Source organism: Vombatus ursinus, unplaced genomic scaffold (genome assembly GCF_900497805.2).
Source record: "Vombatus ursinus unplaced genomic scaffold, bare-nosed wombat genome assembly UNPS02014832.1, whole genome shotgun sequence".
In the NCBI taxonomy this organism is placed as follows: Eukaryota; Metazoa; Chordata; class Mammalia; order Diprotodontia; family Vombatidae; genus Vombatus; species Vombatus ursinus.
In genome coordinates, this window is record NW_020954610.1 from 39,064,397 (window position 1) to 39,074,826 (window position 10,430).

General features: G+C 39.0%; 1 pseudogene; it reads right to left on the minus strand.

Annotated features, from left to right (window-relative positions):
• Positions 1-4,327: 4,327 nt before the first annotated feature.
• LOC114025692 lies at positions 4,328-9,136 on the minus strand (annotated as a pseudogene).
• Between the last annotated feature and the right edge of the window lie 1,294 nt (positions 9,137-10,430).

The following is a 10,430-nucleotide window of genomic DNA, read 5'->3' on the forward strand; positions in this document are numbered from 1 at the left end:
AAGCTATCAATAGTCATATTAAAAATGCTTTAAATCACTATTGATTAGAGAAATTCAAATTAAAACAACTCTGAGGTACCACCTCACACCTATCAGATTGGCTAACATAACAGAAAAAGGAAAAGACAAATGTTGGAGGGGATATGGACAAATTGGAACATTAATGCATTGTTGGTGGAGTTGTGAACTGATCCAACCATTCTGGAGAGCAATTTGGAACTATGACCAAAGGGCTATAAAACTGTGCATACCCTTTGACCCAGCAATACCACTACTAGGTCTGTATCCCAAAGAGATCGAAGAAAAAGGAAAAGGACCTGTATGTACAAAAATATTTCTAGCAGCAATTTTTTATGGGGGCAAAGAATAGGGAATTGAGGGGATGCCCATCAATTAGAGTATGGCTGAACAAGCTGTGGTATATGATTTTGATGGAATACTATTGTGATATAGGAAATGATGAGCAGGATGTTTTCCAAAAAACCTGGGAAGACTTACATGAACTGATGCAGAGTGAGGTGAGCAGAACCAGGAGAACATTGTACATGATAACAGCATTTGTACTATGAGCAATTGTGAGTGACTTGGTTGTCCTGATCAATGCAACAATCCAAGACAATTCGAAAGGACTTAGGATGAAAAATGCTACCCACCCCCAAAGAGAACTAATTAAGTCTGAGTGCAGATTGAAGCATAATTTTTGCACTTTATTTTTCTTGCTTTTTTTGCAACATGGCTAATATGGAAATATGTTTTGCATGATTTCACATGTATAATTGATAACCCATTTCTTGCCTTCTCAATGAGTGGGGGAGGTATAGAAAGGAGGGAGAGAATTCGGAACTCACAATTTTTTAATGTTAAAAATAACAAATTTATTTTTTAAAATGATTAAAGATGGATTCAGAAAAACCTCATATTTATCTGAATTGACCTGCTTCAGAAGACCTAGTCTACTTTAGAAGACCATTGATGATTCATATTTTCTATCCCCGGGCAATAAGGCGATAGACTAGAAGTGAAAAATGAGAGATACATTTTTAGTCCTAGTCAATGTGTAGATTTGTTTTGGTTTACAATGTGTCAATAAAACATTAAAAATACACAGAAAAGAGCAAAAGTTGGTTCAACTTTTGGAAATACCAAATTAAATTCAACATATACTTTAAAAAGCAAACTGTTCCTAATAGAGATTCATAATTTCAAATTCTATTGTTTTCTTTTTTGTATATGAAAATGTTTATATTTATATATTTATATTTAGAAATATTTATATGATGCTTGTCAAGTTCAAAATAAAAGTAAGAGAAAACATTTAAAGAGTGAAAGGAGTGTCATATTACAGGGAAAAACTTATTAGGGTCCACAGATAGGTTTGCTCTTTCTGAGCTTTGCCTGATGGCTCAGACCTGAAATAAGAGTCTCAGTTTAATCCTAGGCTTGACTATGGTCTGTGAAGTGAGAGCAGTAAAGAAACAAAAAACTAAGTCAAAACAATATTTTTATCTTAATATTTAGAGAACCCAAGCAAAGGTGAGAAGTTTGTTTAGTCTGATATTTAATACCCCCAGGAACTATTTTTCAATTTTCTTTTTTATGAATTTAAATGTCAACATACACAAAACTGTAATACACAAAGAACAGAAAAAAAGAATTATTTATAAAACTATGAATTATATTATGTACAGTTTTTAAGTGTATATGAAAGAAGATAGTAACAAACCTGTATTGTCTGTATTCTTTTTGAACTTACTTCTATTTGCTTCTTTTTGAAAAAAATATTTCATTAGTGGTCTTTTTTTTCCCTTTTTTTTTTTTGGCATCACTGTCTCTATCCAAACTACTCCTCTACCTCCCAACCCCCAAGTCTTCCCTTGTGACAAATAAGTATAGTCAAGTAAATCAACATATTATCTATGCTGTCTCATTTTGCACCCCTAATCATCATCACCTCTGCCAAGAGGCAGGTAACATGCTTCATTTGAGGGTTCCAAGACCAGTATTCTTCAGTAAACTTTATTAAGTAATTGGCATGGGCAGCTAGGTGGTGCAGTTGACAGAGCACTGGGCCTGAAGTCAGGAAAACTCTTCTTCATGAGTTCAAATCTGGCCTTAGACATGTACTAGCAGTGTAACCCTGTGCAGGTCATTTAACCCTGTTTGTCTCAGTCTGCTCATCTGTAAAATGAGCTAGGAGAAATAAATGGCAAACCACTCCAGTATCTTTGCTAAGAAAACCTTAAATGGAGTCACAAAGAATCATACACAACTGAAAAAAACTAAACAACAACAGGTAAGTGGCATGGTGAGACACTATATTGATTACTATCTATTCTCCATTTCACTTAGCTAGGGAAGACTTAGTCTCAGATGTTTTATTTTCCCAATACTTCCTAAACTAACTTCCAAGTTCAGCCCTTTTGTGACAAGTGAAAACACTTGTTTAATTTGTTTACTCTCATTCTGAGGGAGGAGAAATTAAGTTACATTAGGCAAATTATTTTTTTATTTTCCTAAGTAATGCTATATTGTTAAAAGAGAATGCAGCAAAGTTCAAAGGAGACATTAAGTTTTATCTATTGCAGGCCCACCCCAGATAGCTCATTGTTGTCCATCTTCCCACTATAAGGCATTTTCAAATGATCAACAGTTTGACACTCAGATTTCCATAGATTACCACTCTCTTAGCCATACATTGTTGAGTCCAGGTGTTTAGCATTTGACTGTATATAAGAGCATAAAATTCAAAGCAAAATCTTTCTCTGTTATTGTGTATAATAGTTAGTGAATTTAGGTATATCATTTCTTTTCTAGCATTTCTTCTAAAGCGTACCCCAAATTTATGAAAGACAAATACTCCAAATCTTCCATATTCACTGAAATTCCTATCTCCCACTTTGCCATACTGGGCTTTATCATTATAATCTGAATCATCAGCTTCATCTTCATCCAAATTTCTGGTTATTTGGGTACAAGTAGTTCAGTCTTGTAGCTTGTAGATTTGACAGTATTAGTACAGTATTTTAAACTTGGAGGTAATCCCTGATACATTTGTTAACCAGTTAATAAGCACCTCCTATGTGCCAAGCACTGTGCCAGGTACCAAGGACATAAATACAAAGAATGAAACAATCGCTGTCCTCAAAGAGCTTATATTCTAATGAAAGAGACAAGTATATACATAAATTAAGCAAATATAACAATCTGATGAGTGATCATTTTGTTCTCTGCAAATCATTGTTCACTGAAAATAGCATGTTATAAGATCTAGGTATGTCATTAGTCAGTTAGTCGCCTAACACATAGAGGCAGAAAATAAAGTGCCAGGTCTGGAGTCAGGAAGACTCAACTTCCTGTGTTCTAATCTGGTCTCAGACACTTACTAGCTGTGTGACCCTGGGCAAGTCACTTTACCCTGTTTGCCTCAGTTTCCTCATTTGTAAAATGAACTAGAGAAGGAAATGGCAAACCACTCCAGTATCTTTGCCAAAAAAAACAGCAACAATAACAATAACAACACAAAAAAAACCACAAATGGGATCACAGAGTTGTACATGACTGAAAAACAATTGATTTCAACTCAATCTAACATAAGTGGAACAATACAAGAGAGGGGTTCAAGCCTTACCCTGATCACTTATTTTAGAACCAAAATAGAGTACATATGCTTGCTTAACTAGAGAAATGAAGTTCCATCTCAGATTTTAAAATTAGCTGGCCACACACCTTGCAAAAAACGATTCAGATGATTGATCATTTTTTTCTACAGTACTTTCTTGTTGTACTATACTTAATAAATTTTCTCTACAATCATCTTTATTTCAAAATTCTAATCATTTGTAATGAGAAAGTTCTTTTAAAGAGCTAAGGGCCTGAACCAAAAAATACATATACATATATATATATATATATATATACATATATATACATATTGCCAATTTTAAATAGATTTTATTCTCCAGGAGAAGAATTGCATTTCCATTTGTTTACAGTACTGATAAAGTGCAATGTTGTTCACTTCTCTCCCTCTGCACACATTCAAGTATTCAGAATGCCCAGATTTACACAGTAGTTTAAATGATACTTTCATTTTATTTTATTTTTGCTTTTTGGTGAGGCAATCTGGGTTAAGTGACTTGCCCAGGGTAGCTAATAAGTGTCAAATGTCTGAAGCTGGATTTGAACTCAGGTCCTCCTGACTCCAAGGCCACAGCTGTATCCACTGTGCCACCTAGCTGCCCTTAAATGTTACTTTTAAACTGCTCCTGCCTTGGTTACAAATTTGAGTCCTTCAATTTTTGGAAAGCTGTGTGGAATGCTGGTGTGTTTAGTCGACCTCTTCAATGGTGAATCCAGAAGAAGCACCTCTGGATGGGGCTGCTCCACCCCCTGGGAACCCACCAGGCATGCCTGCTGGCATGCCCCCTGCCCTCTGGTTCAGCTTAGTAATGGTGGGGTTGCAAACTTTCTCCGATTCTTTCTCCTGGTGCTTAAATTCTTCCTTCTTAGCAGTCTGGTTCTCATCCAGCCAGTTGATTATTTCATTACATTTTGTCAAAGATCATCTGTTTGTCTTCATCACCAATTTTGCCTTGCAGTTTTTCATCCTCTATAGTAGCCTTCATGTTGAAAGCATAAGATTCAAGGGAATTATTGGAAGACATCTTGTCTCCCTGCTTCTCATCCTCAGCCTTGTATTTCTCGGCCTCCTGGACCATATGCTCAATGTCTTCTTTGCTCAGATGACCTTTATCCCTGGTGAAGGTGATCTTGCTCTCCTTGCCTGCACTCTTATCCACAGCAGAAACATTGAGGATGCCATTTGCATCAATGTCAAATGTTCCTTCAATCTGAGGACCACCCCTGGGTGCTGGGGAGATTCCTGTGAGCTCAAACTTGCCAAGCAGGTTGTTATCCTTTGTCATTGCTCTCTCACCTTCACAAACCTGAATAAGCACACCAAGCTCGTTGTCTGAATAGTGGTAAAGGTCCATGTCTGCTTGGTGGGGATGGTGGTATTACATTTGATCAGAACTGTCATAACTCCACCAGCAGTTTAATTCCAAGGGAAAGAGGAGTGACATCCAATAGCACCAAGTCCTGCACATTCTCAGATTTATCTCCAGACAAAATGGCAGCCTGGATAGCTGCACCATAAGCAACAGCCTCATCAGGATTGATACTCTTGTTGAGCTCCTTGCCATTGAAGAAGTCTTGCAGAAGCTTCTGGATTTGGGGGATGCAAGTGGAACCACCAGGATGATATCATGAATCTGTGATTTATCTAGCTTGGCATTTCTTAAGGACTTTTCCACAGGGTCCAGTGTGCCACAGAGGAGATCAGCATTCAGCTCGTTGAAATGGGCTCAGGTGATTGATGTATAGAAGTCAATACCTTCATAGAGGGAGTCAATCTCAATGCTCACCTGGGAACTAGAAGAGGGGGTACACTTTGCATGTTCACAAGCAGTGTGCAGACAGTGAACAGTCCTTTAGTTCTCACTAATGTCCTTCTTATGTTTTTTGCTTCAACTTGGCAATGAAATGGTTGACCATTTGGTTATCAAAGTCTTCCCCACTCAAGTGGGTGACCCCCACTGTGAACTTGACCTCAAAGATTCCATCTTCATTGGTAAGAATGGAGACATCGAAAGTACCACCTCCAAGGTCAAAGATCAACACATTTTTCAGGGTGAAGCCAAGATGGCAGAGGAAAAGCAGTGACTTACCTGAGCTCTCCCTCAAACCTCTCCAAATATCTATAAAAAAATGGCTCTAAACAAATTCTAAAGCAGTAAACCCACAAAAAGACAGAGTAAACCAAACTTCCAGCCCAAGACAACCTGGATGGCTGATCAGAAAGGTATATCGCACTGAGCAGAGAGAGGAACGCAGTCCGGCGTGGGTGCACAGGCCGCAGAGAACCTGGAGCAGGCCTCAGAGGACTGAATTGCAGGCAGCTATGGCAGTTTTCAGACCTCTCAACCCACAAACGTCAAAGACAACTTAGAAGGTCAGTGGGAAAAGTCTGTGACTGCAGTGACAGAGAGAAGCTAGGTCCGGGGCAGCGGCTGCCTCCTGAGCTTCTGGCCCACAGACTGAGGGGGAATCTAGTGGCTGATCAGAGGGGGATTGCAAGGATCACTTTGCCAGTGCTGAGGCAGGAATCCCTTGCTTGGATCTGGGTCACAGTTCTGAGGGGTGGTCCTGGGGCAAGGAGGAGTGCTGGCGTGGTGGAGGTTGTTGTGGCAGTGGAGAGAAAACACTTCACCCCTTATCATACCACCTTAGGAAGAACTGAAAATTTACAGGTCCCTAGAAGTAACTCTGAAAACAGCTGTACAAACCCCTGAAGCTTGGGACAGTACATTCTCCACATTGGAAGCAGACTCTCACCTTAACAAAGAGTTTGAAACTCAAGTAATTGGTTGGGATTATGAGCAAGCAGCGCAAAAAGAGACAGACTATATTATCCTACTTTGGTGACAAAGAAGATCAAAACATACAACCAGAAGAAGAAAACAAAGTCAAAGCTCTTACATCCAAAGCCTCCAAGAAAAATATAAATCAGTCCCAGGCCTTGGAAGAGCTCAAAAAGGATTTTGAGAAACAAGTAAGAGCAGTAGAGGAAAAACTGGGAAGAGAAATGAGAGTGATGGAAGAAAATCATGAAAAACAAGTCAACAGCTTGCTAAAGAAGACCTCAAAAAATTACTAAAGAAAATAACACCTTAAAAAAATAGCCTAACCCAAATGGCAAAAGAAGTCCAAAAAGCCAATGAGGAGAAGAATGCCCTAAAAAGCAAAATTGTCCAAAAGGAAAAGGAAGTCCAAAAGTTTACTGAAGAAAATACTTCCTTAAAAATTAGAATAGAGCAATTGGAAGCTAATGACTTCATGAGAAATCAAGACAGTGTAAAACAAATCCAAAAGAATGAAAAATTAGAAAACAATGTGGACTATCTCATTGGAAAAATAACTGACCTGGAAAATAGATCCAGGAGAGAGAATTTAAAAATTATTGGACTATCTGAAAGCCATGATCAAAAAAAGAGCCTCGACATCATCTTTCAAGAAATGATCAAGGAAAACTGCCCTGATATTTTAGAACCAGAGGGCAAAATAGAAATTGAAAGAATCCATCGATCTCCTCCTGAAAGAGATTCCCAAAAGAAAACTCCTAGGAATATTGTAGCCAAATTCCAGAGTTCCCCGGTCAAGGAGAAAATACTACAAGCAACAGAAAGAAACAATTCAAGTATTGTGGAAACACAATCAGGATAACACAACATTTAGCAGTTTCTACATTAAGGAACTGCAGGGCATGGAATATAATATTCCTGAGGGCAAAGGAGACAGGATTACAACCAAGAATCACCTACCTAGCAAAACTGAGTATAATCCTTCAGGAAAAAATGGTCATTCAGTGAAATAGAGTACTTTCAAGAATTCTTGATGAAAAGACCAGAGCTGAATAGAAAATTTGACTTTCCAATACAAGACTCAAGTGGAACATGAAGAGGTAAACAGGAAAGAGAAATCATAAGAGACTTATTAAGGTGGAACTGTTTACATTCCTGCATGGAAAGATGATATTTGTAACTCATAAGACCTTTCTCAGTATTAGGGTAGTTGGAGGGAAAAAATTATATGTATGTATATTGATAGATAGATAGATAGATAGATAGATAGATAGATAGATAGATAGATAGATAGAGGGCACAGGGTGAGTTGACGATGAAGGGGTCATATCTGGAGAATAAAATTAAGGGGTGTGAGAGGATTATACTAGGAGAAGGAGAAAGGGAGAGGTAGAATGGGGTAAATTATCTCACAAAAAAAAAACAGAAAAGAAAAGGCTCTTACAGTGGAGGGGAAATGGGGAAAGGTGAGAGGGAATGAGTGAATCTTATTCTCATAGGATTTGACTTAAGGAGGGAATAACATACACACTCAATTGGGTATGGAAATCTGTCTTACCCTACAGGAAAATAGGGGGGGAAGGGAACAAGAGAGTAGGGGGATGATAGAGAGGAAGGCAGATTGGGAAAAGGGGTAATCAGAAGCAAATACTTCTGAGTAGGGATAGGGTCAAAAGAAAGAATAGAATAAATGGGGGGTGGGATAGGGTTAAGGAAAATAGAGTTAGTTTTTCACAGCATGTCTACTATGGAAGTGTTTTGCATAACTGCACATGTATAGCCTATGTTGAGTTGCTTGCCTTTTCAATGAGGGTGAGTGGGGAGGGAGGAAGGGAGAAAATTTGGAACCCAAAGTTTTAAAAACACATGTTTAAAAAAAATGTTTTCACATGCAACTGGGAAATAAGAAATACAAGAAATTGGGTACAGAAATCCATCCTGCCCTACAGAAAAATTGAAGGGGAAGGGGATAAGAGAAGGGGGGAAGAAAGAGAAGGGAAGGCAGACTAGGGAAAGGGTATTCAGAATGAATGCCATCTTGGGGTGGGGGGAGGGGTGAGATGGGGTGAAAATTTGGAACTCAAAATCTTGTGGAAGTAAATGTTGAAAACTAAAAATAAATTAATTTATGAATTTAAAAAAAACACATTTCTCTTGGTACCAATCTTTTTGTCCAAGCCATAAGCAATAGCAGCAGCAGTTGGCTCGTTGATGATTCAGAGCACACTGAGATCAGTGATGGTTCCAGCATCTTTGGTGGGAATCATTGAAAGAAGCTGGTACTGTGACCACAGCATTTTTGACCGTATTCCCAAAGTAAGCTTCAGCAATTTCTTTCATCTTGATCAAGTCCACAGAAGATACTTCTTCTGGATAGAAACTTTTGATCTTCCCTTTGTACTCCACTTGGACCATAGGCCTGCATTATTCACCACCATGAAAGGCCAATGCGTCATGTCTGACTGTACAACTGCATCATCAAATCTGAGACCAGTCAGATGCTTGGCATCAAAAACTGTGTTGGTGGAGTTCATTGCAACTTGATTCTTTGCAGCATCACCAATTAAACATTCTGTGTTGGTGAGGGCCATGTAGCTAGGGGCAATCCTGTTTCCTTAGTCATTAGCAATGATCTCCACCTTCCCATGTTGGAAGACTCCCACACAGGAATAAGTGGTGCCAAGATCAGTGCCAACTGCAGGCCCCTTCGACATGGCTGTTGGGGAGTCAAAGGTTGGAGCTGCCCACTGTGGAGGAAGAAGGGCTGCTCCTGTACCGAATAGACCCAAACACAATATTTTGTAGTAAGAGGATTGACAAAAAAGGCCAAGGTCTCCCACGTCAATCTGGGCCATCTCCAGTTGTCTTGATCTATATCTGGCCACTGGATCCAGATGGTTCTGAAGGAGAAAGTGAGGCTGATGACTTTACACAGTCATGCCTCATTTAAATCCAATTCAATTGCAAGTCATGTCATCATCTCCCTGATGTCATGGTCCTCTTTGAGAATGAAGGACAAAGCACAACCACAACCCATCACCATTGGGCGTAGATAGAGCACTGGGCCTAGAGTCAGGAAGACCTGAGTCCAAATGCTGTCTTAGACATAGCTGAATGGCCTTGAACAAGTCACTTAACCTCTGCCCACCTCAGTTTCCTCATCTGTAAGATAAAATAATAATAGCCTTACCTCTCAGGGCTGTCATGAGGACTGAACGGAAAAAAAACATGCATGTAAACATATTATTCACGGTCATATAGCATCACTAGAAAAAAAGGAAGTTTTGTTGCAACAAGTAGCTTTGGATCAATAAAAAACACTTTGCAGTTTCTTCCTTCTAAATCCCATTCAATTCTGAGCCCATCTATATGCATCTATGTCATATGCACACACATATACTCATATATGTAAATATGAGAGGCTCCTAGCTCCAGACACAACAGACACAGGCACATTTTTGTGGAGGTCTCTCTGGATTAAAGTCCCACCCAACTAAATTGGGCAATGATTGCTGTTGGCTCAGTTTACTGTCCCAGAAAGGGTCTTCAGCTCCCCTGAAAGTACTAAGGGTAAACTACAGGAAAGATTTTATTTAACCTCAAAAAAATGGGCTCCCACCCAAGTCCTTTGACCATCAAGAAAACTATCCTCCACTTTCCAGAGTGTGTCAAACAGACCTCCCTTCTGGTGTATCCCAGAGAATCAGAGAATCTCAGTGTTGGATAGGATCTCTGAGGCCATATAGTCCAACTGATACCTGAACAAAAATTCCTTCTACAACACACGCAACGTGGTTATCAGACCTCTACTTAAAGGCCTCTACTGAAGGGGAAGAGGAAGGCCACTATCTCCAACTCAGCCTATACCACTATTGGATAACTATTATTGTTATGAAGTTTTCCCCTCAATATAATGAAAATATGCCTCTCTGAATCTTCTACCGATTATTCATAGTTCTTCCTTCTGAGTTTAAATTGAACAAATCTATTCCCTCTTCCACATGATGC